At 29.2% G+C, this 24,458-nt stretch overlaps 1 protein-coding gene and 2 long non-coding RNA genes across 6 annotated transcripts in view; 2 read left to right on the top strand and 1 right to left on the bottom strand.

Moving 5' to 3' along the window:
• The first annotated feature begins 445 nt into the window (after positions 1-445).
• LOC111621940 lies at positions 446-1,588 on the top strand. The gene is made up of 3 exons (XR_002756167.1): positions 446-567; positions 645-835; positions 1,442-1,588. It is a non-coding gene; the product is annotated as an uncharacterized LOC111621940 (long non-coding RNA).
• On the bottom strand, positions 829-3,270 carry LOC111621928. 3 transcript variants are annotated; one of them, XR_002756165.1, is made up of 4 exons: positions 2,889-3,270; positions 2,572-2,590; positions 1,597-2,474; positions 829-1,457 (listed from the first exon to the last, which is right to left on the bottom strand). It is a non-coding gene; the product is annotated as an uncharacterized LOC111621928 (long non-coding RNA). The 3 variants fall into 3 exon arrangements; XR_002756163.1 differs by having other exon boundaries at positions 1,597-2,590; XR_002756164.1 differs by having other exon boundaries at positions 1,597-2,666; positions 2,889-2,907.
• A 6,395-nt stretch (positions 3,271-9,665) lies between these two features.
• The window catches only part of LOC111622177 (vigilin-like), a 79,816-nt gene continuing 65,023 nt past the window's right edge, over positions 9,666-24,458 (top strand). For both annotated transcript variants that reach the window (XM_023364526.1, XM_023364531.1), the window contains exons 1-2: positions 9,666-9,786; positions 9,874-9,949. The gene's annotated coding sequence lies outside the window, so the exon portion shown is untranslated. The remainder of the gene's footprint in view (positions 9,787-9,873; positions 9,950-24,458) is intronic.

Genomic DNA, 24,458 nt, shown 5'->3' with positions numbered 1-24,458 from the left:
GATCTATAGACATTCCCATTAATTAATCATCTCAAAATAGAAGCACAATAGCAATGAATAAAATATGAATTGTTTACATCTTAAAAGTAACAACATACACGTTATACTATACATACAATACATTGAAATGTATAATCATAAAATATATTACAATTAATTATATAGAAGAACGTTCAATAAGTAATGCCTCTATATATACAAGCTGAGTGGCAAGATATCAAACTGAAATCAAAAGAAGAACTAAGTTCAATATTTCTAATTTAATTAACACTATTTTTCTAAGTAGTCACCTTCGTGTTCGATTCAGATACGCCAATATTTAACCAATTTTCAAATTCGTCTCTGCAGAAATTTTCAGGTTCTCGGAACCATTTCCTCGTGGCGGCTTGAACATCGTTACAAGTGAAATAAATTTCTTTCAGATTTCTCTTGAAAGTAGAAAGCAACCAAAAATCTGAGGACTACAAATCTAGGCTGCAAGAAGGGTTGTTCATTTTGAATTTGTAAAGAAACGTTCGATGCTATGTTGTTCCGAATTCGAGCACAATTTACCTGAAGATTGCTCAGGTAAATAGAGTCAAAAAATGTTTAGTAAAGAAATTTAAATACTCCAGTGGGTAAGATGTTTTTTTTTTTATATTTAGTTAAAATAGGAGCTTGGACTAGATTTCTGTCAAGGACTTCAAACCCGAGTTTCTATGGCTTCTGGTGTCGGAGAATCTAGCGTAGTCATGTTGCGGATTCATTGGCTTTGTCCACCACATTCCAGCACCATAAACTTCATAATTTTGCATAAATTTCTTCGGGAGACTCATTTTCACGACTGATCAATTTGGTAAGTGATCGTTGTTTCATTCGCTCCAACATAATTGAAAAAGTAAAGTATCATCCTTAACTGGATGTTACTTTTTAAACAATGAAATTTCAACTAAAACACGTTTCATATTCTACCATGCATTAGAATGTAACTAAAGAAGCAAAGAATTATTTTTTTAATTGCTTGCTAAGCAACTTCTGCGCGAACCATTTACAAGGAGGCATTACTTATTCAACGGCCTAATATATAAGCATTAAATAATTATTTATTTACACAAATTTATACTTCTATACTTAAACGACGAAAATCTTTCTTATTATAAATTCATACTTCTTAATATTATCTTTATCTAAATTTATAAAATGTATTCGTGGTTATAAATAAGCTTATACAAGTTATTATTAGATAATGAAACAAACTTATTTGCAGTGATAATTATTAAGTTTCTTCTATCCAGGAAATTCTGTAATCAGCATTAAAACTTTCTTAATTATTCCTTCATCAAGCATCACTCTTCCTTTCTTCCAATATCCTTTCAGAAATCGATAGCTTACTCATAAGCTTCTGCCATTTAGTCTTCGGTCCAGAAACGGATGTATTATTTTAATTCTTTACTCTTTACAGATGAAAATAATTATACCTGTAGAAGAACAAGCAGAAACTTGAAAGATGTCTGCCGGAGTATATTACAGTGGTAGAATTTCTTCTGTTTAGCAAGTACAGAAAATTAAATAATTATGTAAAGTAGACTAAATAAAATTTTTAATTAAAAATCTTACCATTCTGGCATTCAGTAACAATTATCCGATTAAATTCTAGATACAGATGTAAAACTGTAGAACCAGTATATTTCTTTTTAAATTTTTAATACCGTAGTTAAATATGGGTTAAATAGAAACGGAACACATTCCTATTTAATCTATGTAAAAATGCAAATTAAGCTGTTTTATTACAAATTAACCTATCATATAAATTTGTCAAACATTTAACACTGCATGTAAACTGTATTTAAACTCTTGTATATTGAGATTGTGTGAAGTGTAGGCTAAATTATTACTAAATTGCTGCATGTACTGTAGGAATAGTTGAAGAAGGAATAAGTTTTTTCTTTGTTTTCCTTCATTGAAATTTGTTGGATATTTTGTGTGTTGAACATTTATAAATGTGTTTAATTGAGAAAGATATTGCTTCACCTTCGCGTTAATGTAAGGAGTATGTATTAGTGATTTTGGGCGTTAATTTCCCATATTGTCATCTCTCTACAATCAGTTGAAGATCTGGAAAGTGAGTTGAATTATATTAACTGTTTCCCTGATATATTTAGCCTAATATATACGAAACATTCATTCTACAAACGTACTTTACGAAAGAAGATAATTTGAGGTAGTTATTAAATAATGTATTGAGTATATTTATTTGTAAAATTATAACGTAAAATATTATTAAAATATAATTCAAATTTACAAAAGTTTGATATAACCGTTTAATTATTATCGATATTAAAAGTAAAGAAAGTGCTACTTATCCCAATTCTTCTTTCTTGTGTCACCAGGAAGAAATGTCAAAAGAAATTTCGATTTTGAAGCAGCATCAACCAGGAATGATATTCATGATTTCGCTGGACATTGCATGTATTTGATACAATCTTATTCCTGTACTGATTTTATATAAGAAATAGCTTCTTTATGATTACACGGGATACTTTGTCATTTACGTTATCTCGTATTGTTATTCAAACGTGAAATATATCTTACAGTTTGTAATTAAACTTCTCTGCAAACCAAATTATATCCTTCATAAAAGATCTTAAGAGAATTAAACATATTTCCAGAATTGATTTCTATTTAAACTAAAAATTATCACACGATTATTGAGAATAAATACCTAATTTGAACGAAAATAAGCTTATATTTAATTAAAATCTATTTTATAAATCAATCCAATTAATTTCGTTTAATAATAATTTGTGTAAACATCTTATATCTAATTGATGAAGATGTTTGAACTCGAAACTTATTCAATTTTAATTAGGTAAATAAGAAATACGAATAAGAAACAAAAAAAAAATTACTTTCGAAACCAAAATTCTGTCGAAAGACTTCAAAATGAAGAGAAAAACAATAAAAATTTTCAGAGAAATCTTTGTCTTGGCTACCAACAATAGAAAAAGAAACAATTTGAAGCTATTGTTAATTAATTGTGACATCACAACAATACATCACTTCGTCGAATACGTCGAAATTTGTCAAATCATTTAAATCATTACTACAAATGTCCAATATTTATGTATACAGTAATTTTTATATTTCGTATAATTCAACATAATTCAGAAATTGGTGAAGATGGGATATGAAATACGAGAGATTATCTTATATTAAAAAGACTTTATTACCTTTCTCCCAACTTTGTTATGTTTGAAACCGACTTTTCTATTCTATAATATTTGAAAACTTCTATCTTAAATTTAACTTATTCCATTCCTTACATTCACCCAATAGACTTAATTTTTAAGGAAAGTTTGCTAAATTAATAATGAATTCCAAAATATACAATTAAATTTCATGACAATGATATCAAATATTAGGAAGTTTTCAAATTGCAAAAATTCTCCATTTATATGTAGATACGCATGCCTTTATTATATACTATAAAATAAATTTGTAATCTTATCTCGGATAAAGTTAATATTGCAACACTACCCCCGAAGAAATTACATATAATTCCCTTTTATTCGACGAACTATTCGGTTGTATCATGTTGGATCGCCATCTTTAGAAACTGCTTCGTTGATCGAAGCGGTGACCGGGGAGAGGGAAAGTAAATGGAAAAAATGCACATTTTTCACGCTTTTCGCAACGGGCATGTCTCGTAAATTCTTCGTTGAAAATTTTTTATATAACGAGAATAACGTTTATGAGACATTAGTTGGCAGTGGAAAATAGTAGATTGTTTTTTACCTTACATAAAACTAGCAAAGAATGCCCAACGTTACCCGAAAACTCTGGGATAGGGTTCAGTTGTACTCATTTGAATGTAGTGTATGTTTCCCACAAGGGTGGCAGACTATGCAAAATTTGGTGCAAATCGGTGAAAGGATTTGACGATTTTGTGGTGGATGAAATCAGGGAATTGTAGAGAGTAATTATGCAAATTTTATCCAGATCGCTCAAAAGGTTTGGGAGTTTGGGGATAGGGGAATGAAATCAGAAAAAAGGAGTGCGAGTCTTAGTTTTACGGTAGTCCATGATTCCCGTAGGTATCCGAATAAGTAGATAATAAGTTTAAAAAAGTCCATCAGATGACGAAAGGAATTGACGTCAAATTGCAGATAAATGACGATACAACGAAGCGAGACAAATGCCACTGTAAAAACATGTTTCTCGTACATTTTCCTTTTTTTAATGTGAAAATAATATATAGCCTATGTTCATCTGGAAGGAATAAACTTTTCAATAACGAAAGAATTTTAAAATTCGGTTTAATAGATTCCGAGATTACCTTCATCAAACAAACAAACAAACAAACAAACATTCTTGCTTTATAACCTATATTAGTATAGATAAATATAAACACAAGATGATATATAAAGAAGTCAATAACTAGTTAATTGAGATTTGTTTGCTGAAATATACCGCACGTTTCACTAAAAATAATAAAAAGATATGAAAATGTAATTTTGTTAATTAGTACGATTATAAGTGTATTTTACAAGTGGATCGTATCGTGTAGATCAGTGTTTTTCAACCTTCTTGAATACGCGACCCCTTTACAAGTTAAAAAATTCTGAAGACCCCCAGAGCCGTATTAAAACTATATCAGTGATTTTAAAAACTACATATTTAATTTTCTTTCTTTAAATATCGATTGAAAAACCAATTGTACTGTAAAATAAACAGTCACAGCCTTCTCACTGAAATTCTTTTTTTTTTTTTTTTTTTTTTTGTAGTGTAGGACCTACAAACACTTGTCTTTTTCTTTCACCCGTGACCTACCGTGTAAGGCTTTGCGACCCACAGGTTAAAAACACTGGTGTAGATGATATCGTATTTTATAAATTGGTCGCTGGCTGAATGGCCGAAGTGGTTAAACCTATCTCTATGGGAATCCAGGGAGGAGAATTCCAGGAATTTTTATGGACGATATGTCTTGGATTTGTAGAACCCCGTCATTAACCATTTGGCAATCCCATTGTGGACTTGGATAAACCTGCGATGGGCTTGGAGTAAAGGCCGGGTTATAACTTATGGGATGGAGAGTGAAATAATGGAGAAACAATCAGAAATAAATATATGAAATGAACTAAAATTATTTTTTGAACACGTCTCAAACAAATAAATTTAATAGTAAATAAATAAAAGCTCATCAGCTAAAGAAAAATACTACATGTTTGATATCTAATAATATTTATTATTATCTAATACTTAATAACATGTTTGATATTTAATATCGTGTTTGATATTTGATATCAAACATGTAACTAATTACATTAGACAATTTTTAAGTTCTGTGAAATACACCAATGTATTTAGAGCGATCTTTATATATTGATGTCAACTCTCTAAGTTTTTCATTTAGAAATAATTTGAAACTCTATAAAATTATTCAAGTTATTCATAAATATTTAATAAAAATGGTCTACTGTTATGGCAACAAAAATATTTAATTGATATCTCCAGACATCTGATATGTGAAGCATTTTATTTATATCATGAAATGACGATACTAAAATTACTTTGATATATTAAATACAATTAATATTTATCGGATGATGGTAATTAAAGTACAGGCGGTGCAGAAATAAAAAAAAAAAACGGAATCGCAAAACGCATCTTTTTCACTGGACACTAGTGACATGCTGTCGCTTTTTCGGCACATGTGTTCCGCATTCAGGACGAAACGAGGGAGATGTGATTGCATCTTTTATTCTTTCAACTTTTACTTTATGTAGTTTGACCAGTGGGTCGAGCGGTTAAGGTGGCAGTCTACCGCTCTGAAGACCCCAAAATGGAATCCTTACCGGTCAATTTTTCGAACCGTCTATCCCGATAAGTCAAGCCCTGTCCCTCACCGCCTTGTCGCCATTGTGGACCTTCCGGACGGGTCGAAAAATTTCTGGGGATTTTTCGACCCGTCCGGAGCAGTAGGTAACCACCTTTGATCGCTCGGCCATCTACTGAAGTGAATTGTAATCGGTTGTTAACATGGCGTCTCCGCAAAAGTTGAATCTCGCTCTACTAGTGCGGCATGACAAAAAACGGCAACATTTCAATATTCGCGGCAACGAAAGTTATCGCAAACGTATGTGCATCTTTTTTACCTCTATTTACGGTAACTCTGTCTGGAGGGATACACTCCCGCAGGAAAACGGGCGATTATAAATAGGCAGTAATTTTCAATATTTTAAAATAAATTTTCATGTACAATGCTTCAAACAAGATAATTTGCCATTTATGTTTTGAAGATGATATCACCCAAATGATCCTCATTCTTGTACAAACACACTTCGTATCTTCGAAGTATGTCGTGCATAGAGCAGTGCAACATATTCTTCAGTGTGTTGTTGATTGAATGCCTTAAAAGTTTTAATATTAGACGATATTCATATAGCAAATTCGTCGTTAACAAAATATTGAAATTCTTAACTTTTGTAAAAGATGTGAAAGACCATATTTGTAATAAGGCTGTGTATTGATCTTAAACATGTATTGTCTGAGGCCAGCTGGAACTAGGCCTCATTGGAAAAGAAAGAAGCGAATGACAACACACTTATTTCTTCGATGTTATTTAGATATTCTCTAGTAGTTGATTTTTTTTTTTATGCAGAATGTTCTCAAGAATGTCATGAAAACGGACAGAATACAAATTTACTTTTCCATTATGACAACAGTCGCTGAAATGAAAGTTGTTTCTATTACAGACTTTTTCGCATTCAAATGTAAAGCTAAACAATTTGGGTACATATGACAACGGTCCTAGATCGAAATACATTGGTTGAACATTCGGATCGAGGGCTATTTTGAGAAGATAGAGTCTTGCATTTATGGTCAAAGAAATGACTAATGGCTCAATCTCGCTCCCAAAATTCGACGAAAAGTCTAAATCAACAGCTTGCTATAATGTTTGCATGGTTACAATTCTAACCTGTTCTAGAGCCCTTGCGTATCAAGAATTTGTGGTTTTTGAGAAGAATCAGCTACGACATTTTCAACCATTGTTGTCATAATACGTTTTCTCCGTGCGATTATGTACTTCCGATCTCGGCTGTGTTCTCTAACACCGGTAAAGTTTTTTCTTCTCCACTTTCTTGGTTGTGTAGTTTCATTGCCTTGAGTTAGAATAACTTTCATTTCGATCGGCTGTCCAGATGTCGAGGGTAACAGACCTTCAACATGTAGACTTTGTTCATGTACCTCAATGTTAAATAAGAAAATGAATGGTTAAAAAGCACTTATTTTGTACTTTTTTATTTGAAATAAAATTATTTTCTAGGAAGCGGTCGTTTCTAAATAGAGAAATACAGTAATTCACACTTAATTTACTCTTTGTTAGCAATCTTTTACGTTTTTGTTGAGATTTGAGAGTTTAGTTATTCTGTTTTTTTTTAATACTCTTTTTGCCCTGTGGGCACTAAGAGATCTTATAGCGACCCATTATGGGTTCGCCCAGGCCTACAATGAAGCGATCGGGTGGTGAGGGACGAGGCCCAGACATATCCAGACGGACCACCCCCCGAAAGTTCGTGGGGATTTTTCGACCTGTCCGAATTCGATCCCGGATCCCCCAGAGCGGTAGGCTGCCACCTTGACTGCGCGGCCATCCGGCCTCCTGCGAGAAGACCTGTGGGGATTAGAACAGGTTTTACAATCGCTCGTCATGTTTATCCCGTAGTCTTAATATTGCATACCTTTTCCACTCCACAGTGCCTGAACCGTTGTACCTTTCTCAAATATCTCTTCAGGGCATCATTCACATCATAAGAGCTTTAATTCGATACCTAAACCGCATTTTTATTCGTAACCGTTTACTCAAATTAAGTCGGAAAACTGAAATCCTCTTTCAATTAATTAATATATATATGTACTGTGTATAACTATTACTACTATAATAATAATGGTATACATAATTAACCAAATTAATATGAACATTTTTTCATTCCCTACGGGACCTAAGAAGGCCTTTTTTTTACCATACCCATCATATGTTCGGCCAAACCCGCATGGACCGAGTGATGAGGGACGAGATCCGGACGTATCAGGGATTTATCGTTTATGAAAAATTTCCGAGAAATTGCTCGCTTGGATTCGATTCCAGATCCCCAGTGCTGTATAATCTCATTTATCAAATAGGTAAATAAATATAAAAATATAATCTTTAATAACAAATATTGAAAATGTTAAACGTCTTTTCGAATTTTCGACGCATGTTATATATTAGGGCTCCTGTTTTCGTTACCAGGTGTTAAAATTGGATAGATTTACTATATTGGAATTCCCTACAATTCATTTAGTTTATTTCATTTTTAAGATCAAAAAGTCCTAAAATATCCTGCGAATCTACATTTGTTTCTTTATGATAAGATATTGAATTATTTCAAAAGCACAATGTAGGCTAAAGGCCTGCTGCATTTAAAGATAAAAATCTATTTTTAAATTTTCCTGCAATATAAAAACTATTGCAGGAAAATTAATTAGTTCAAATAAATATATAAACTAACAAAATAAAATGTAAATAGAGAATCATAAAATTTACGAAATAATTTATGAGCATATCTTTTATAACACGATAATATAATAAAAATTTAAAATCCGTCTAACATAAAATGTATTGTTTGTTGATCCATTTTATTCAGTCAAAGTCCATGAAATAAATAAAATTTGTAAAAAAAAAAGGCACTACACTACTTTTTATACTGTTAATGATTATTTGAACAAAAGTATTTACAAGTTAATTAGAATAATTTCTTTGATCCAGAAGGGTTACTTAATCAAGAAAAAAAAAACAAATGTTAATTGTAAAGAATTTTTTGTAAAAGTGCATACATTATTACTCAGAAAATGTCTTAAATTTCCATTTTTTTACGAATAAAATGCGTTAATAAAATAAATAATAAAATAAAAATATAGCTTTAATTTGAACTAAACATTAAATGACACAAGAACTGGAACTATTGTTTTTTTTTTTATATTACAGAAAACAATGCCTTGATAAAAACTCAATTTTCCGAATGAGAGATTAAATTTTAATTATCTGTTAATATAAATTTAAAAACGAATTTTTTAAAAAATAAATTAAGTATAAAATAATTTGAAAAATTTGATTAATTTATGGTAGAATAAGGACTATTTAACTATCAGTTTATTTATTGAAGATGAGGGTAAAGTAATGGCTATGTTTACTATCTTGTGACCTTTTCCTTCGGTGTACATTTTATCAACAACCACATATTTTGCAGTGTTAGAGGCTGCGTAAACACGTAGCTTAATCAGTAATGTAACTGATAACATTTATCAAAATGTTAGCTTTACGTAACGATCATAAGTTATTATTTTTTTAAAAATTATTTTAAATAAAAAAGACAACTTTTCTATAATCGGTTATGTTAAATTTTCATTAAGATTTCTCTAATGAAACCTGCCAAGATACATTACATATAAAACTATAAACGTTGCGGATAGAATTTCACAAGCACGATGAGCAATAAACAAAAATAGAGATAGGGATTAAAAAAAACTTACATAGAAATCACAATGATTCAAAAAGAAGTCCGTTTTATTGGTCGATTCGATCACGTGACCAAATGATATAACTAATCGTAAAATAAAAATAATTTTACGTCATCAAATCTTTTCTTATCATCTATTGGTTGTAATTTGCCACGTGGAGCTTAATACAACCAATCGGGATGGAAAAGAAATTACTGTAGACACGACGGTGAACTGGAGTCTTTCTGGTCTCGAAGTAGGAAGGAGGTTAGTACTATATTTGTTGTATTTAAGTTAAAATTAGTTGTGATATTATATTTAAATTCGATATTAAATGTTGTTTAACATTTCTAGACGGTCATCTGGCCACATTGGATCCAATTACAAGGTCAAAAACTAATTAGGACAGTCTATACCCGGACGCAGTACGGTGAGTTGTTAGGGCTAAATGGGTGACACGTCGACGTATTAGAATTAAGATCATTGCTGTTAACTCTGTACATTGTCATTAATTGTTCACATATTTACCACCAGAGCATACATAAATACGATTATTAGTAATATTTTCTCTTCTTTTCATTGTCACAATCTTAACTTTTATTTTATTTATAACACTTTTTTTTTTAATCTTTCATATAATAATATCATCCCTTGTTATGGATTTAAAACTAATTTAGATCTAGTTTTAATGTCTGTAATTCAGAATTGTATGGTAAAGTTATCTACTTTCCTATTAGGAAATCTATCAGGTGGTGAGTTTACATTACATTCTATGGTGATTTAAAGAGGTGTAACCTTTATTTGATTAACTATATCCACTTAAAATTAACAGTTGTAATAAGAGTGTCAATTATTATGACCGAAAGTAAGTTTACGTACCACTGAAATATTAAATGATCTGTTCAAATGGTTGCTTCTTTTCGGTCGGTAAACTTGAAAATAGGTTACGTTAGATAGCTTAAATGATTCAATATGTTTTCGTATATTTTATTAATTTCATAATGATTTCATATTATTTTAATATGTTTAGGAAATAAATTACTTAAATATATCTGTTGTCAATTTGTTATATCCTATTAATTAATATTAAAAGTTATTTGAATAGAATTTTTGTTTATACAATAATTTTTTTTTTCTAATAGCTGTGAAAGAAAATGATGTTTTTCGTTATACTATATTTTTATATTTTATAAAATTAATAACAATTGTGAGTTTATTAGCAGTATGACTTTTATTATAAGGAAAATATACCTGAATTTTCTTTAAATATGGGTATAAAGTCAGCTTGTAATGGCATTACAATGAATCATTATCATAATATTGTATCTAAATATAGAAAAAGATATTTCTAAGGAATAGCTTTTTAATATATTAATCACATATATATATACATACATACGTACATACATGCACACATACAAGAAAAAGATTTGAACTACTGTTTTACTATAATTTTATTTTGTTGAAGGTATTTCTAATGTATTAATTCCCGCCTCTTACAATATTTCAGTTATATATTATATAATCTGAAATATAGATATTAAATAATTTTAGATGTTTAGTAATACATGTCTAATTTTTGTTAAAATTGTTAACAAATATTACAAAGTATTTTAATAAAAATCTCTTTTCTACAACCATTAACTTGTTATAATATTGAAATTTTTAATTGATAAGCAAAATTTCTTCTATTTTGCTAACAGATATAAGGGGAAAAATAGTTTATTCATCAAATGAATTTGCAAGAGTTGCAATTATCAGCTTATGATTAGGACAAAATGTCAGTTATTTCTTTTGGACTTTAAAATCGCATCATTGTACATATAAACATATTCTTCAATTTATTATAAAATAATTGTGGATATGCAAAATTAATTTTTAATTCTTAAATATTTAAATGTAATGTTTCAAAGTTGTAGTATTTATCAAAATACAAAAAATGATTGTTTAATCATTTTTACGTTGAGATTATTTTTATTAAAAAATATTTAGAAATTTTGTTGAGTCTAACATAAAATGGTTACTATTAAAATTTAATATAAGTGAATAAATATTTAAACAGAAGCAGTGATATATATATATATATATAGACTAATTTTTATCATATAAATGAACTATTGTTACATATATTTTTATAATTTTTTAATGATTTCATATAATTAGTATATATCATTATTAAAGTATTATTAAATTTAATAACTGACAATTCATGTCATATTAAAAATACAAAAGATAAATTGTATAATTTTTCATGTGCATTATAAAAATTCAATATTGTAAATTTTTCCTCATAGCTCTGATTGTATTCTGTAACAGGTTTATTTGATTTTAAGTGAATTTAAATGATCAACTTTTATAATGCAAAGAGATTGATCTGCAACTTTTAATTACATTAGCTTTTATAAGGTAGAAATATATTTTTTAAGGTGGTTTTTTTTATAAGCTGAATTGTCATATTGTTTTAGTGAAAAAAATTTTCAAATTTTATTTTAAAACTTATTATAATTAAGTAGAACTAAAACTACAAAATAAAATATATTTGAACACAATTGTTTTTTTAATAAAATTTATATATTTCCTATATTATAATCTTTTTGAATTTATGTTATTCCAATTCTTTTATTTATGATTTATCATTTCATACAGGATCAATGATTATAACTGAATAGACTAATGTTAAGCTATAAACAAATTTATGTAGATTAATATAAAACTCTTTTTCATCTTTATATGTTGGACCTGTTCTCTAGTCCATTTCATCTTTCTTTGGATAGTGTTAATTTATCTTTCTGCATAATATACAATTTTCTTTTCTGTAATCAAGCTATTTAGCATACATGATCCAGCACATCACAATTGTCTTTTATATATTCATTTGCTGATTCTTGTATTCTGCAAAGTTCTCTTAATGTTTTTTAAAAAAAAAATTACAAGAAAATAATTGAAGAAACAAAATTCTTTATATTTCTTCATCTTTTATCCATTATCACACCTCGGGAACAAACACACTTATGACAGTCGACCTTTTATTGTGGGCTCTTATCAATATATGTTTTGATTTAGCTATTGCTGAAGGAAAATTTTATCTTACATATTTTACATATTGAGATGGATAAGGTCTACAATAAAAGGTCAACTCAGCTGTATGACTGTTTCCAAGGTATGACGTGGATGAAAGACGAGTTTGTTTATTCAATTATTTTCTTGAAAAATTTTTTAAAGTATATATAATTGTTGTCCTGGCTATTTTATTACTTTTTATTAATATTCTGATATTCTTGTTTTTATTTTTTCTTGTATTAATGATACTGAAATGAAAACATTTAATATTTTATATAGTTTTGACACTTTAAACTCTTCCTACTGCATAAATTAATCAGATATATTATGCTTTTATAAATTCTTACCTTGGTATTTGTTAATTATATTGTATCATTCAAAATTCTAATATTCTGGACGTTGTGATTAGTTTATTGTCTAACTTCTGATTTTAGCTTCCTGTTAGTTGTCATTCATATACAGGAGCTCCTCTACTTAAGAAATATTCAACTTATGAAAATTTTGACCATATGTCTAAAGTTTAAATATTATGTGGATTTGTGGATTCTGAAGTTTTCTTGCCACTTGTGGGATGATGATGAAGTCAATCTTTGGCCAGCAATAAAGAATTAATGTAGACTTATTTCTATTGCACATCATTATTTTTTGTTTTTGCATGTATGCATATCATCTGAAGTTCAATTGCTACTCATGAGGTGGCATTGAAGTTGGAGTAACAGCATTTTTTTGCTATTGTTTGCAATTTTTATAAACTTTAGTGCTTCAAAAATGCATTCAAAATGTAATAGTAAATCAGCAATGGAGATAAATGCAAGATGATTTGCTCAATTACCATGGAAACTAAACTGTATATCATAAAACTAAATGTGTTAGGTGAAAAAAACTGAATTTGAAACATCATCTGCTATTTTTAAGAACTAACAAGTGAATAAACGAGTGTAATGTATTCTGTTAAGTACATTGAAGGATCAAACACTAACAATAAATGGTTATTCTGTATACAAATGTACTTTCTAGGTTAGTTTTCGACTTATGGCAAAACTTTGGGAACCTAACCTGTTCATAAGAGGGGAGCAACTGTATCTTAGGTGTTTAGATTACATTACATTATTTGATTATCTGATCATATAGTAGTATTTTACAACTGAGATGATCTCTATACTGTTGAACATTGCCTTTTTTGTTGATTATTATATGTCTATATCTTTCATAGTAGCATGCAAACAAAAACTCATTGTAGTGAGTCTTTATTATTTGCAGTAAGTAATACTACTACATCAGCATGGCAAATTGTATTTATAGTTTTTTCTGTAATATCATAATTTGCAAGATTATGGTATTGGAGAATGTATAGTTGCAGTAATATCTTTGAGATACTCTTCAAATTCAAATTATGGCAGGAATTGTGCTTTAGAAATAATGTTATATCTTTGATATTGATATCACCCATTTACCTAATTAAAATAGAATTTTCATGTTAAACCAGGGCTGTGAAGTCAGAGTCGGTGAGTTTTGATGTTTTAGTAGGAGTCGGCAAATTTTTGATGATTCTGACTCCTTTTTACTTCCCAGCTTGTTATGTATAAAACGGAAAGATATTGGGAACATGTCAAATTTGATCTTCAAAGTTTTTTTCCAACTGAACCCAAAATAATGTCAAATAAAGAAGGAACATTCGTGTGTGCGTGTGCACTGAGTCCAAAAATGTAAAAATTTGGGAAAGGTGATTTTTTGACCAATTGCTACACTTTCCCCCTCTGTTATATACAACAGTCGGGAAAGTAAAAATTATTGAATACATATTTATATGTTGTCTGTATCATTACTTAGAGGAGTGTTTTTAGCTTTGGAATAAAAACATTTCTACATTCTATCTTTATTAGAACTCTATTGAATCTTTTATTCTGAGGTTACGTGATGATATCAGAATTCCCCAAGCCTATTTTGATAACAAGTCTGCCCTAGTCAGAGTTGGATGGTAAGTAAAAGTTGGAGTCAGTAAATTTTTACACAACTCCACAGCTCTGTGTTAAACTAAAGGCAATGGAATAAAAATTAAATTTAAAAAATTTTTTAATGTTAGATTAATTTACGCTGTTTTTGTTTCTGTATTGCATTTTAGAAATTTTTGTTTTTGTCTTGATTTGACTTTGCATTTTTCTTTTGAATTACACAATCATTATTTATTTATAAAACTATCATTTATTCATAACAGTGGGAGTATGTTTAAATTCCTGCATTTACAAAGAAAGCTTAATTTAGCTGATGTTCTGCAAAGTTTTAGAACGGATTTACAATAGGACTTGGCTGGCCAAGCCATCTTCAGTATCTCTCCAAAACTTGGATTGTATAAACACACAATGCACAAAACCAACACCAGCAGTATGAAAAGAAAAAATTTACTAAGATTTGAATATATTCCCATTGTCATTCTACGACATTAGACTCCCTCCTGAATATCATTTATTCATATTATTTCTGTCAAAAAGACAAATAACTTTTGTTAAATTTAAATATTTTAACTCCTGTGAAACTCCATATTTAATATTTAAAATTTTTGATATGGAGTTTCACAGGAGTTTAAAAACAATATGGAATTTAATGCAGTTATCATAAAATAAATATAACAGGAGATAAAACTGTCTGTTGGCACAATGTTAAAAATCATAGCGTACATAAAATGTATACTCATTAATTAAAATACATTAAAATGTGTTATAATTAATTGAATGTTGAAAAATATTGTTATATAAAATGTATCTCTGAATCTGTTTGAAATGTAATGCATTCTTTTCTCAATTTTATTTTTATAGGTCTACATTAAAACATGAATGGAATACAAAAAAGTAATTGAATTTTAAAAATAATTTCATATGGAGTGATTAGAATATATTTAAATTGAAAGTTTTATAAACCAAAACAGCAAATTTTCATGAAACAAAAATAGCTTGTTAGATTAAGAAATTTATTTTAAGAATTAAATTGTTTCTCTCTAGAACATCAACTTTGACTTTTATTTTAGTTTGATCTAGAATTCTTGTAAGTTTTAGTATTATAAAAAGTAGCCATTCAATGAGTAGCCAATCAGAAATTAGTTGGATCAGTTTGTTTGCATGTGAAGGAGAGATACTGTATTCTGCAGATAACTTAGTGTTATATATCCTGCAAAAAATTGCTAGAATGGAAGTAAAACTTTTGTGTTTATTGAAAACATGACAATAGTATTAGTGTAAAACAGCAATGAGCTATTTTTTTCTGGTTGCAGGCTGCAAGTGCACTTTGTAAGCATCTGATGTGCTGCATGCATTTTTTTTTTCTTTGTGAAGCTTTGCTTAACAGTTGTTAAGCCTTACAGGCTCCACTTAACAGGCTTAATGACTTAAGCCTGTTAAGCAAATCTGCCAAGAACTTATATGGGCCTAGGGGTGGAGTTAGCTCTTTTTGTCTATTGTTTTTTTTGAACAAATGAACTATGTACAAAATATTACGTACCTCCGAAACCTTTAACCGATGTGAATAAATTTAACATTACTAACGTTTTCAGACCCCTCCTGGGTCCTTCTTCAGGTAAAAATCGTCAAACTAACCATTCGTTTCGAAAGAATTTTTTGTTTTGAAAAATTCTTTTGAAACGAATGGTTAGTTTGACGATTTTTACCTGAAGAAGGACCCAGGAGGGGTCTGAAAACGTTAGTAATGTTAAATTTATTCACATCGGTTAAAGGTTTCAGAGGTACGTAATACAGTAGTACCTCAGGATACGAACGCCCCAGCATACGAAATTTTCAGGATACGACATGAAATTCGAACATATTTTTGCTCCACGATACGAACAAAAACTCACCATACGACGTTACATTAGTTAGCATTTTTCATTTGTTTTCCTTACTACAGTTATTTTTTTAATGTATTACTTGGCTTTAATTTGAGTATGTTTTTCGCATTAAAACGAATTATTTGGTTTTACATGTAATCGTATGGGAAAAGTTGATTCACCTTATGACATTTTCATGATACAATCTCAGTTTCGGAATGGATTAATTTCGTATCCTGAGGTACCACTTTATTTAGTAAACTCCGGTGTGTAGTTGTACGTTATTATGAACTATGTACAATTTTTTTTATTAATAAAAAACATCTTAAACATTTTATTTTCTGTTAATAAAAAGTAACATAAATTTTATAGGAATAGGAATCACTACAGACCCTAAATTTTCTTTGGACTCTGGAAAAAATCCCAGCTTGGTCCTTTCACTGCCCTTCTGCTGCTTCCAACATACTTCAAAACTGCCAATATACTAGGTACTAAAATAACACAGTTAAACCTGTCTATCTTGAATGTCATGGAAACAAGGAAAAAATTTAAGGTAGACAGGTTTTGAGATATAGATGTTCCTACAAAGTAAATTGTAATAGGTTTGATTGTAATTATTCTATTAATAAAAATTAATACAATAGTAAGTACAGTACATACCTATATTAGATATAAATAAAACATTTTTGACATACCTCAACAGAAACAATTTGTCAATAGTTTCTGATGCCTGACTTTCTTCAACCAATAAGATTCAAGCCAAACTTGCAGCCAATTGGAGAAAAGCGGCATTAATTGAACTACATACTATATTGCAAGAGATGTTTCTCACCTTCAGTTTATGCTATCAAAATGTGCTGAGCTTTGAAACTGTAATTGACACTTCAGTCCATAATTTGAGATAGGTGTTTTGGGAGAAAATTATTTGAGATAAACATGGAAAATATATTGAATATCGGCTGAAAATTCGGGGGAGAAAAATAAATTTTGAGATAATTTGAGGTAATATACAAGTTCATCTGTATATGCTAGTGATATGCAAACTAGTAATAAATAGTTTATTCTCATCTTTTTGCTATTGATCCATGAAGTCAAGTTTAGTTTGAATGTTTTTTGCCAGGAATATCACCAAAAATTCTTCTTCAAAATATCACCAAAAATATTCTTCAAAAACCTAGGTTGTCCTATATGCATGAGCAATGGATTCTTTTTGTTTTTGTATAATTTTTGTAAACTATGTATTCACATATGTTACTGGATTCTCACCTTCTGGTGTTTAAAAACAAATGTATTTTATATAGGTCATTTCAATCATTCTTGTGTATTGTCAGGAGTAAAGATGAATAGCAATAGGAATAGCAAAACTTTTGAATTGAATTCCAAAATTACATGGGAGCCCAATATAAGTTTTAATTCATTCCCATGTGTAAACAGGTGATTATTTGGAAATTCAAAGAAACTCGTAAATGTAATCAACAAAGAGTGAATACGACTGTTAAGAATTGGCAAAAAACATTTCCGATTGTAATAAATATAATAACTATATAAGTGTCCATTAGTGATGCCAAATGAGCTGCCATATTATATAATGGGCTGTAACAAGGCTAATTTAACAATTAGAAATAAAGTAGTTTGACTATATGTAGGTAGTTATAAATTCAAATTAATTCAGTTATACAAAGTTTTGAGATTTCTTTACTGGCATTAAATTAAATTAATAGAAATTGAAAATTATTATTTTATCAATTTTCTGATTTTTCTCATATTTTGTTTGTAACTATGTCATATGTCTTCAGACAAATCATATAAAACTACTACCCTACAATCACAAGGAATTTCCCATAATTAATATGATGTAATATGAAAAAATTAACATAGGATCTTCACAACCTTCATCCTCAATGCCTTCTGATATCAATGAATTTAACTAATTTGTGATAATTTTTACATCATCTTGTCTTATCAATAAAACAAAACTAATAAATCTTTCAAAAGGAATTACATCAAAATGAAGCATGTTAACTATTATATTGAATATATCAGATGACTGTAATATAAATAAGCATTAATGATTTGTTCTGACTTATAAATCTGATGGCTAGAACTACTGTAGATGAAAGACCAAGAATGAAAACTTCTTCTGGTAACAAATAGAAGAAAGTTATTTGTAAAGCAAATGAGTAGGATTACATCCAAAACTTAGGAAAACTTTCCATGATGTTTATCATTTCAGAGGAAGGAAATTCTACCTAAGCTGCCATAAACATTAAACTTTGGGTCATTTCATTTTAGTTTTTTCTCCATAAGTGGATATTTTTTGCTGTTCATCACTCTATGGGAATCAGGTATTGTTTAATTTAACAGTTGTCCACTATGATGATTAGACATTGTTGATATGTCACTCTTGGCTTTTCTCTCCATAAATCTTACTGGCATAAGTGACCTAATATGAATTTATTTCCACTAGCATTGTTTTGTGATTCATTGGAATTACTGATTTCTTTTACCTTGACAAAGGTAGTGTTATCTCTACCATCACCACTCATTGTAAATGTTTCTCTCATTGTTTGTTATTACAATTTACAATCATTAACTACTAATGATGAAACTAAACTTCTGTTTCCTTTGATATTGACTAATCCATTTTATTCGATTAAATTGCATGTCAAAAATGCCAAGATCATTTGAAACTATCTATATTTGTGATTCCTAATAATACAGCCTAAATGTTGTTAATTTCAATTTAAATTCATTAATGGAGTGTAATTTTTCTAATAATTGTAACAAATGAAATGCATTTCTAGTTACATATCATATAATCATTCCTCATCAAACACTTTGTTTTATGAATGTGTATAAATGTTATCTGTTCTTTAATTATCTAACTATATGTGGGTGTAAATTAAAAAAAGGAAATATATTTGTAAGCTTGTATGAATGTACTGTACATTGACTAGAAAAAAGATCATCTGTAATTTACACTAAACTGTTATACTTAAATAATATTAATACCTTTAATCATATCTACTATAAGACAATATTTAGAAAATATATTGATTTTCTGTGCAAAAAAATTTACTTATTACAAGAAATTTACAAAATTTACAAGAAAAGAAGGCAAGTTACAAATCAAAATTAGACTGAAGACACAGTTGAATACTGCTCAACTTTTCTATTATATTTTCTCATTTCTAGTATCAGAATGTGTCTTATTTAATTATAAAATTTTATTCAATATTAGATGAAATAGTCAGTGTATGAATATTCTAATCTGTTCTGTAACAATTTCATTTTGTCCAAAATTACAGTCTTTGACCAAATATATTCTTAGGTTACAGTTTAATTAAATTATTAATAAATTTCATATTGAAGGTAGACAGTGCTTACCTTTTTTTAATGTAATAAATTTTAGTAAATAATAAAGAGCTTGTGATAAATTTAATGATTAGGAATTAATCTATAAATAATCTAGAAATATCTGGAGGGTGAATCAATCTATACAGTTGTACTATGATTCAAAATTATTTGTCTTTATGTTCAGCATGTAAGAATTGCAGATTAAAGTCCTATTCTGGCCACTTTTTTCTACCAAATTGAAAATTGATTTACTAATAAATAATAACTACAATACTAAAAAATGAGTGTTAAAATAAATTATTTTGACTAATCAGTTTTTTTTTTTAATATTATTGGAAAGCTCATTCTTCTTGCTCTTTTCTTTTTCCTGACTTGAAATTCTTGCATTGCTTTATTGTCTTCAAGAAATTCCAAAAACAAACGACATCCTAAGTAGTTGCTAAACTGCATATAAATTTGTGCAGTTTAATAATTACATGTTTTCTCTACAAGATTAAATTCTATAAATTGAAAGTTACAGTAGTTTCATGTGAAGCTTACATCTGATTCATTTTAGTTATGCTAGTATATCTTTGTACAGACTTCAACTATGTCTAAAATACATCAGAAACAACTAACATATGTTGCATTTAAAGTAGCAATAGAATTAATGAAATTGATTGTATTTGATTAATAGTGTTATCAACTATAGTTCTGATCAAAACAAAATATACTAATATAAATTTTTAATTATTATTTTGTGAATATCATGATCAGCTGATACTGGTACCTTCTGTAGTGCCATGTACTGTATATTTTTTTATTAAGGTTTAATGTTTCTAGATTTTTGTATATTGTATGCAGTATGACACTAATAGAAGAGAGGACAACAGGTACAATAAATATCTTATCCGTCCTCCACATTTGTCTTATTTCTTGAGTGAGTGGAGTGTACTTGTTGATTTTTTTCAGTGTGAGCAATTTTTATGTTATGAGTATTTGGAACAGAGATGTCTATTATTTAAGCGATCTTACTGCATTTGTCAATTATAGTGATGTCAGGTTTATTATGATGAATTGTTTTATCTGTGATTATGGCTCTGTCACAGTATATTTTGTTCATATCATTTTCTAATACTGCCTGTGGAGTATATCTGTAGGAAGATACCTGGGTGTTTAATAATGCATGTTTGTGTGCAAGCTCTTGATGTATTAGATTTGCTACTTGATTACACCTATGTAAATAGTCCGTTTGTGCTAAGAGCTTGCAATCAGAGGTTATAAGTTATATTGTTTCTAACAGAATGTGGCATTTTCTGCAAGAGTCATTTGTGAATGATGTGTATCCTTTGAGATGTGTTTTCTATAGTTTTTAGTGTTTATGACCTGATCTTGAATGGCAACCATAAACCCCTCAGTCTCTCCAAACAGGCAGCCCATAGTCATCCAGTAGTTTTGACAAGTTTTGAAAACATAGTCCTGAGCTAGGTCATAGGCATCCTGCCGTGAAGTGCCTTTTGGGCCCATGACTGCTTAATGGTGTCTGTTATTTATGTGTTTAGCTATGTCTAGGTGCTTAGAGTATAAGTTTATAGGTGTGTGTGGTTACTGTCTGCCAGAGTTATAGATTTATGTAATCTTGATGTTTCTTGGTTTTTTGTGGAAAAACTCCCACAGTGTCAGAATCTGTTTGTAATGCAGGTTGACTATATTAGTCAGTCCACAGCCCCCTTCTTTATGAGGAAGAGTTAGTTTTTCTACAAAAGATTTTGGATGTATTGTTTACGCTTAGTAAGTGTTGTTCTAGTTTTCCTTTGGAGTTGCTCAAGATCTGTGTGTGTCCAACGTATAACTTCAAAGAATAAGTGAGTACAGGGTCATATATTAATAGCTTTAATAGTATGTTTTGCATTTAGATGTGTTCTTTGTACTGCATGTTCTGGTAATCGAGTGTTAATCTTTGTTTTATCTGTGCATGTTCTGTAAGTTTGGCCTGTTGGAATCCAAATATTTGTAAAACTTGCCCTTTTCCATGGATTTGATAATATCTCCACTTCTGAGTACAGTCTCCTTTATTCAGAACTCCTGTTTTCAATGTGTAGTGTTTATTTGTCTAGACAAAAACTCCATTTGTATAGCATTTGAGTATGTGTGTAGTTTGTAAGAGATGATGAAGCTGATTCTGTATGGATGCATAAAGTTTGATATTGTCCATGTACAGTGTGATAATGTGAACAGTGTTGTTTTATTTTGTGTGATATTGCAACCATATTGTATTTTGTTTAATGTATTAGATAAATGGTTAAGTGCAAGGCAGAACCAAAGAAGACTCAAGGAATCTACTTGAAAAATTCCTCATTTTATTTATATTTGATTTGTTTTTGTGTGTGTCTTATGGCAGTTAATATGTAATGTTGTTCTCCAGTGAAGCATGGTATAATCAAAGAAACTAATGAGTTGGGATGAATTTTGTAGATGCAAAGTGTGTGGGACACTGTTGAATGCTTTTCTGTAATCAATGTATGCCATGTGCATGGTTCTGTGTTACTTATGAACTTGCCATAGAATAAGAGATTATTATTTACATGTACACATGTAAATATGTTGACGGGTAACTTACAACTATATAAATACTTAATAATTTGAAAACAGATTTTTTGATTTATTCAAGTGTGTACAATATTTATTCAAATGATGTTCATAGATAAAGCATATATAAATTGTTCAGTTATTTCATTATTTTTCATATTATTAGCAATCAATACTGCAATTTTTAATTCTGATTCTTAGTAATGGTGATTGTAGAAAATAACCAAATTTCTTGAATATTAAATTAAACTGCTAAAATGTAATGTTGAAATTTCTTAAAACTCCAAAAAAAGGTTATATTTTATTTTACTTAATGGTATTTTATTTAATATTTAGATAATTTCATTTTAAGTTAATGTTTTAAAAAGGATTTTAAAAATAATTATAGTTTATTCACAATTTCTGGTGTACACATACTACCACCACCACCACCACCACCACCACCACCACTGTCTGACCTCAGAAGATGACATTTTATGCTTGAAAGTGTTAAAGTGCACCAAATTTTTGTTTACAAATTCTAATATAGACATATTTCAATCAGAGATTGCTCTGGGAAATTTTAAAACATTGCCAACTATTTCTCCAGTTTTAAATTATTTATTGCCACCAATTTTACTTACTAATTAATGCAAGTGCTTTTAGCCTTATCAGTTTGGAGTCTTGAATGAAAAACTAACATGTTAAGCTGCCACTTAGAAATAGGAATCATTTTTGAATAATATTTTTAATGAATAATTCTGAATAACACATTTGATCACAATGCTTAAACAGTATTTTCACACGTTCTGTTGTCAAGATTTTTATGCTTTAGTCTACTGAAAAAAGATCAAAGTGAAAAAAATGTCACACCCAACAATTCCTCAATTATTCTGTCAGTCAATAAAAAAATTCCCTATCTGGAAATGATGGGCGGTATTGCATAAAAACTGCCTTCAGTTCTCAACATCACTTCCTACTTTCCTGTTCAAACTTGCTGTGTGATATCATGATATCACTAGGTGTGTGGTGAATGGGACTCCCATATCACAGGAGCATGACATTCTGCTGTTTTTTTTTTTTTTCTTGAAGCATTCTTTGTGATTTAATTTCATGCGGAATGTTGAAATAAGCAGTCTAGAATTTTTATCTCCAAGAGGCAATTTTAGCACAATGCAGTGTGATTTTTTTAAAGTGAATATTTTAAATAATTTTTTAAAGTGAATATTTCCTTAAAGCAAAACATAGCCTCTTTTTCCCCCCTCACTTGCCAATGTATGTATAGATAAAAGCCTAAAAGCATATTTATAATATCATTTATTAAGCATTAAGCATGCAGTAGCATTAGATTTTAACATATGATGTAAAAATAATAAATGAATAAATCCTGAAAACTCTCTTAAAAACATGGCAAGAACTGAAAATAATAAATGTGACTAATCGAAAAGTGCCATTGTAGTGAAGTGCTATAAGGTATATCCATACATTTGCTATTAACCAAATTTTTAATATTTACCTTCTGCTAAACTATTTGCTGAACTGTTTGTCATTTGGTGAGTACACATGTACATATGCTCAATTATTTGCTGAGCATTGATTTATTGCAGGAGTGAGGAATGTTCATCCAAGATCTAGAAAATGGACATTCTCAAACAATTTGTGCCACTACTCTCATAGTTTCATAGTTCATATCTGTTAATGAAAAACAGCCTAAAGGAAGATGGTGGATGGCACCATTTCACCAAAGCAGAAAAATGTGAATATTAAAAAGAAAGGATTTTTAAAAAACAGCACAATAAAATCATATTGCGAAAAAGACAGGAAAAAAATAAACATTTAAACTATAAACCCCAATTCAAAAAAATAAATTAAATGTAAAAATAAGGCTAGATCTAGTTTAAAAAAGACTAAAATAGACCAAAAAACAAGAAAATATACAAATGTGAGTACGAATTCATGGGGGTAAACATTCATCCTTTTTATTCGGGACAATTATTTTATATAGTGATGAAAAGAGCTAAGTAAACTTTAAAATTTTTTTTCTATTTAATTTTTTAAATGTGAATAGTATCTGTAATATACATTATTTGTTTTAAGAGCTATCTGGTGTCTAGCTTAAGTTTGGAATAGTATCTTGCTCAATGGTACTATTGGCAAGAAT

Source organism: Centruroides sculpturatus, unplaced genomic scaffold (assembly GCF_000671375.1).
Source record: "Centruroides sculpturatus isolate CEXI.00-Female unplaced genomic scaffold, Cexi_2.0 scaffold14, whole genome shotgun sequence".
In the NCBI taxonomy this organism is placed as follows: domain Eukaryota; kingdom Metazoa; phylum Arthropoda; class Arachnida; order Scorpiones; family Buthidae; genus Centruroides; species Centruroides sculpturatus.
The sequence above is the reverse complement of the archived record's forward strand: the minus strand, read 5'-3'. Positions and strand labels throughout refer to the sequence as shown.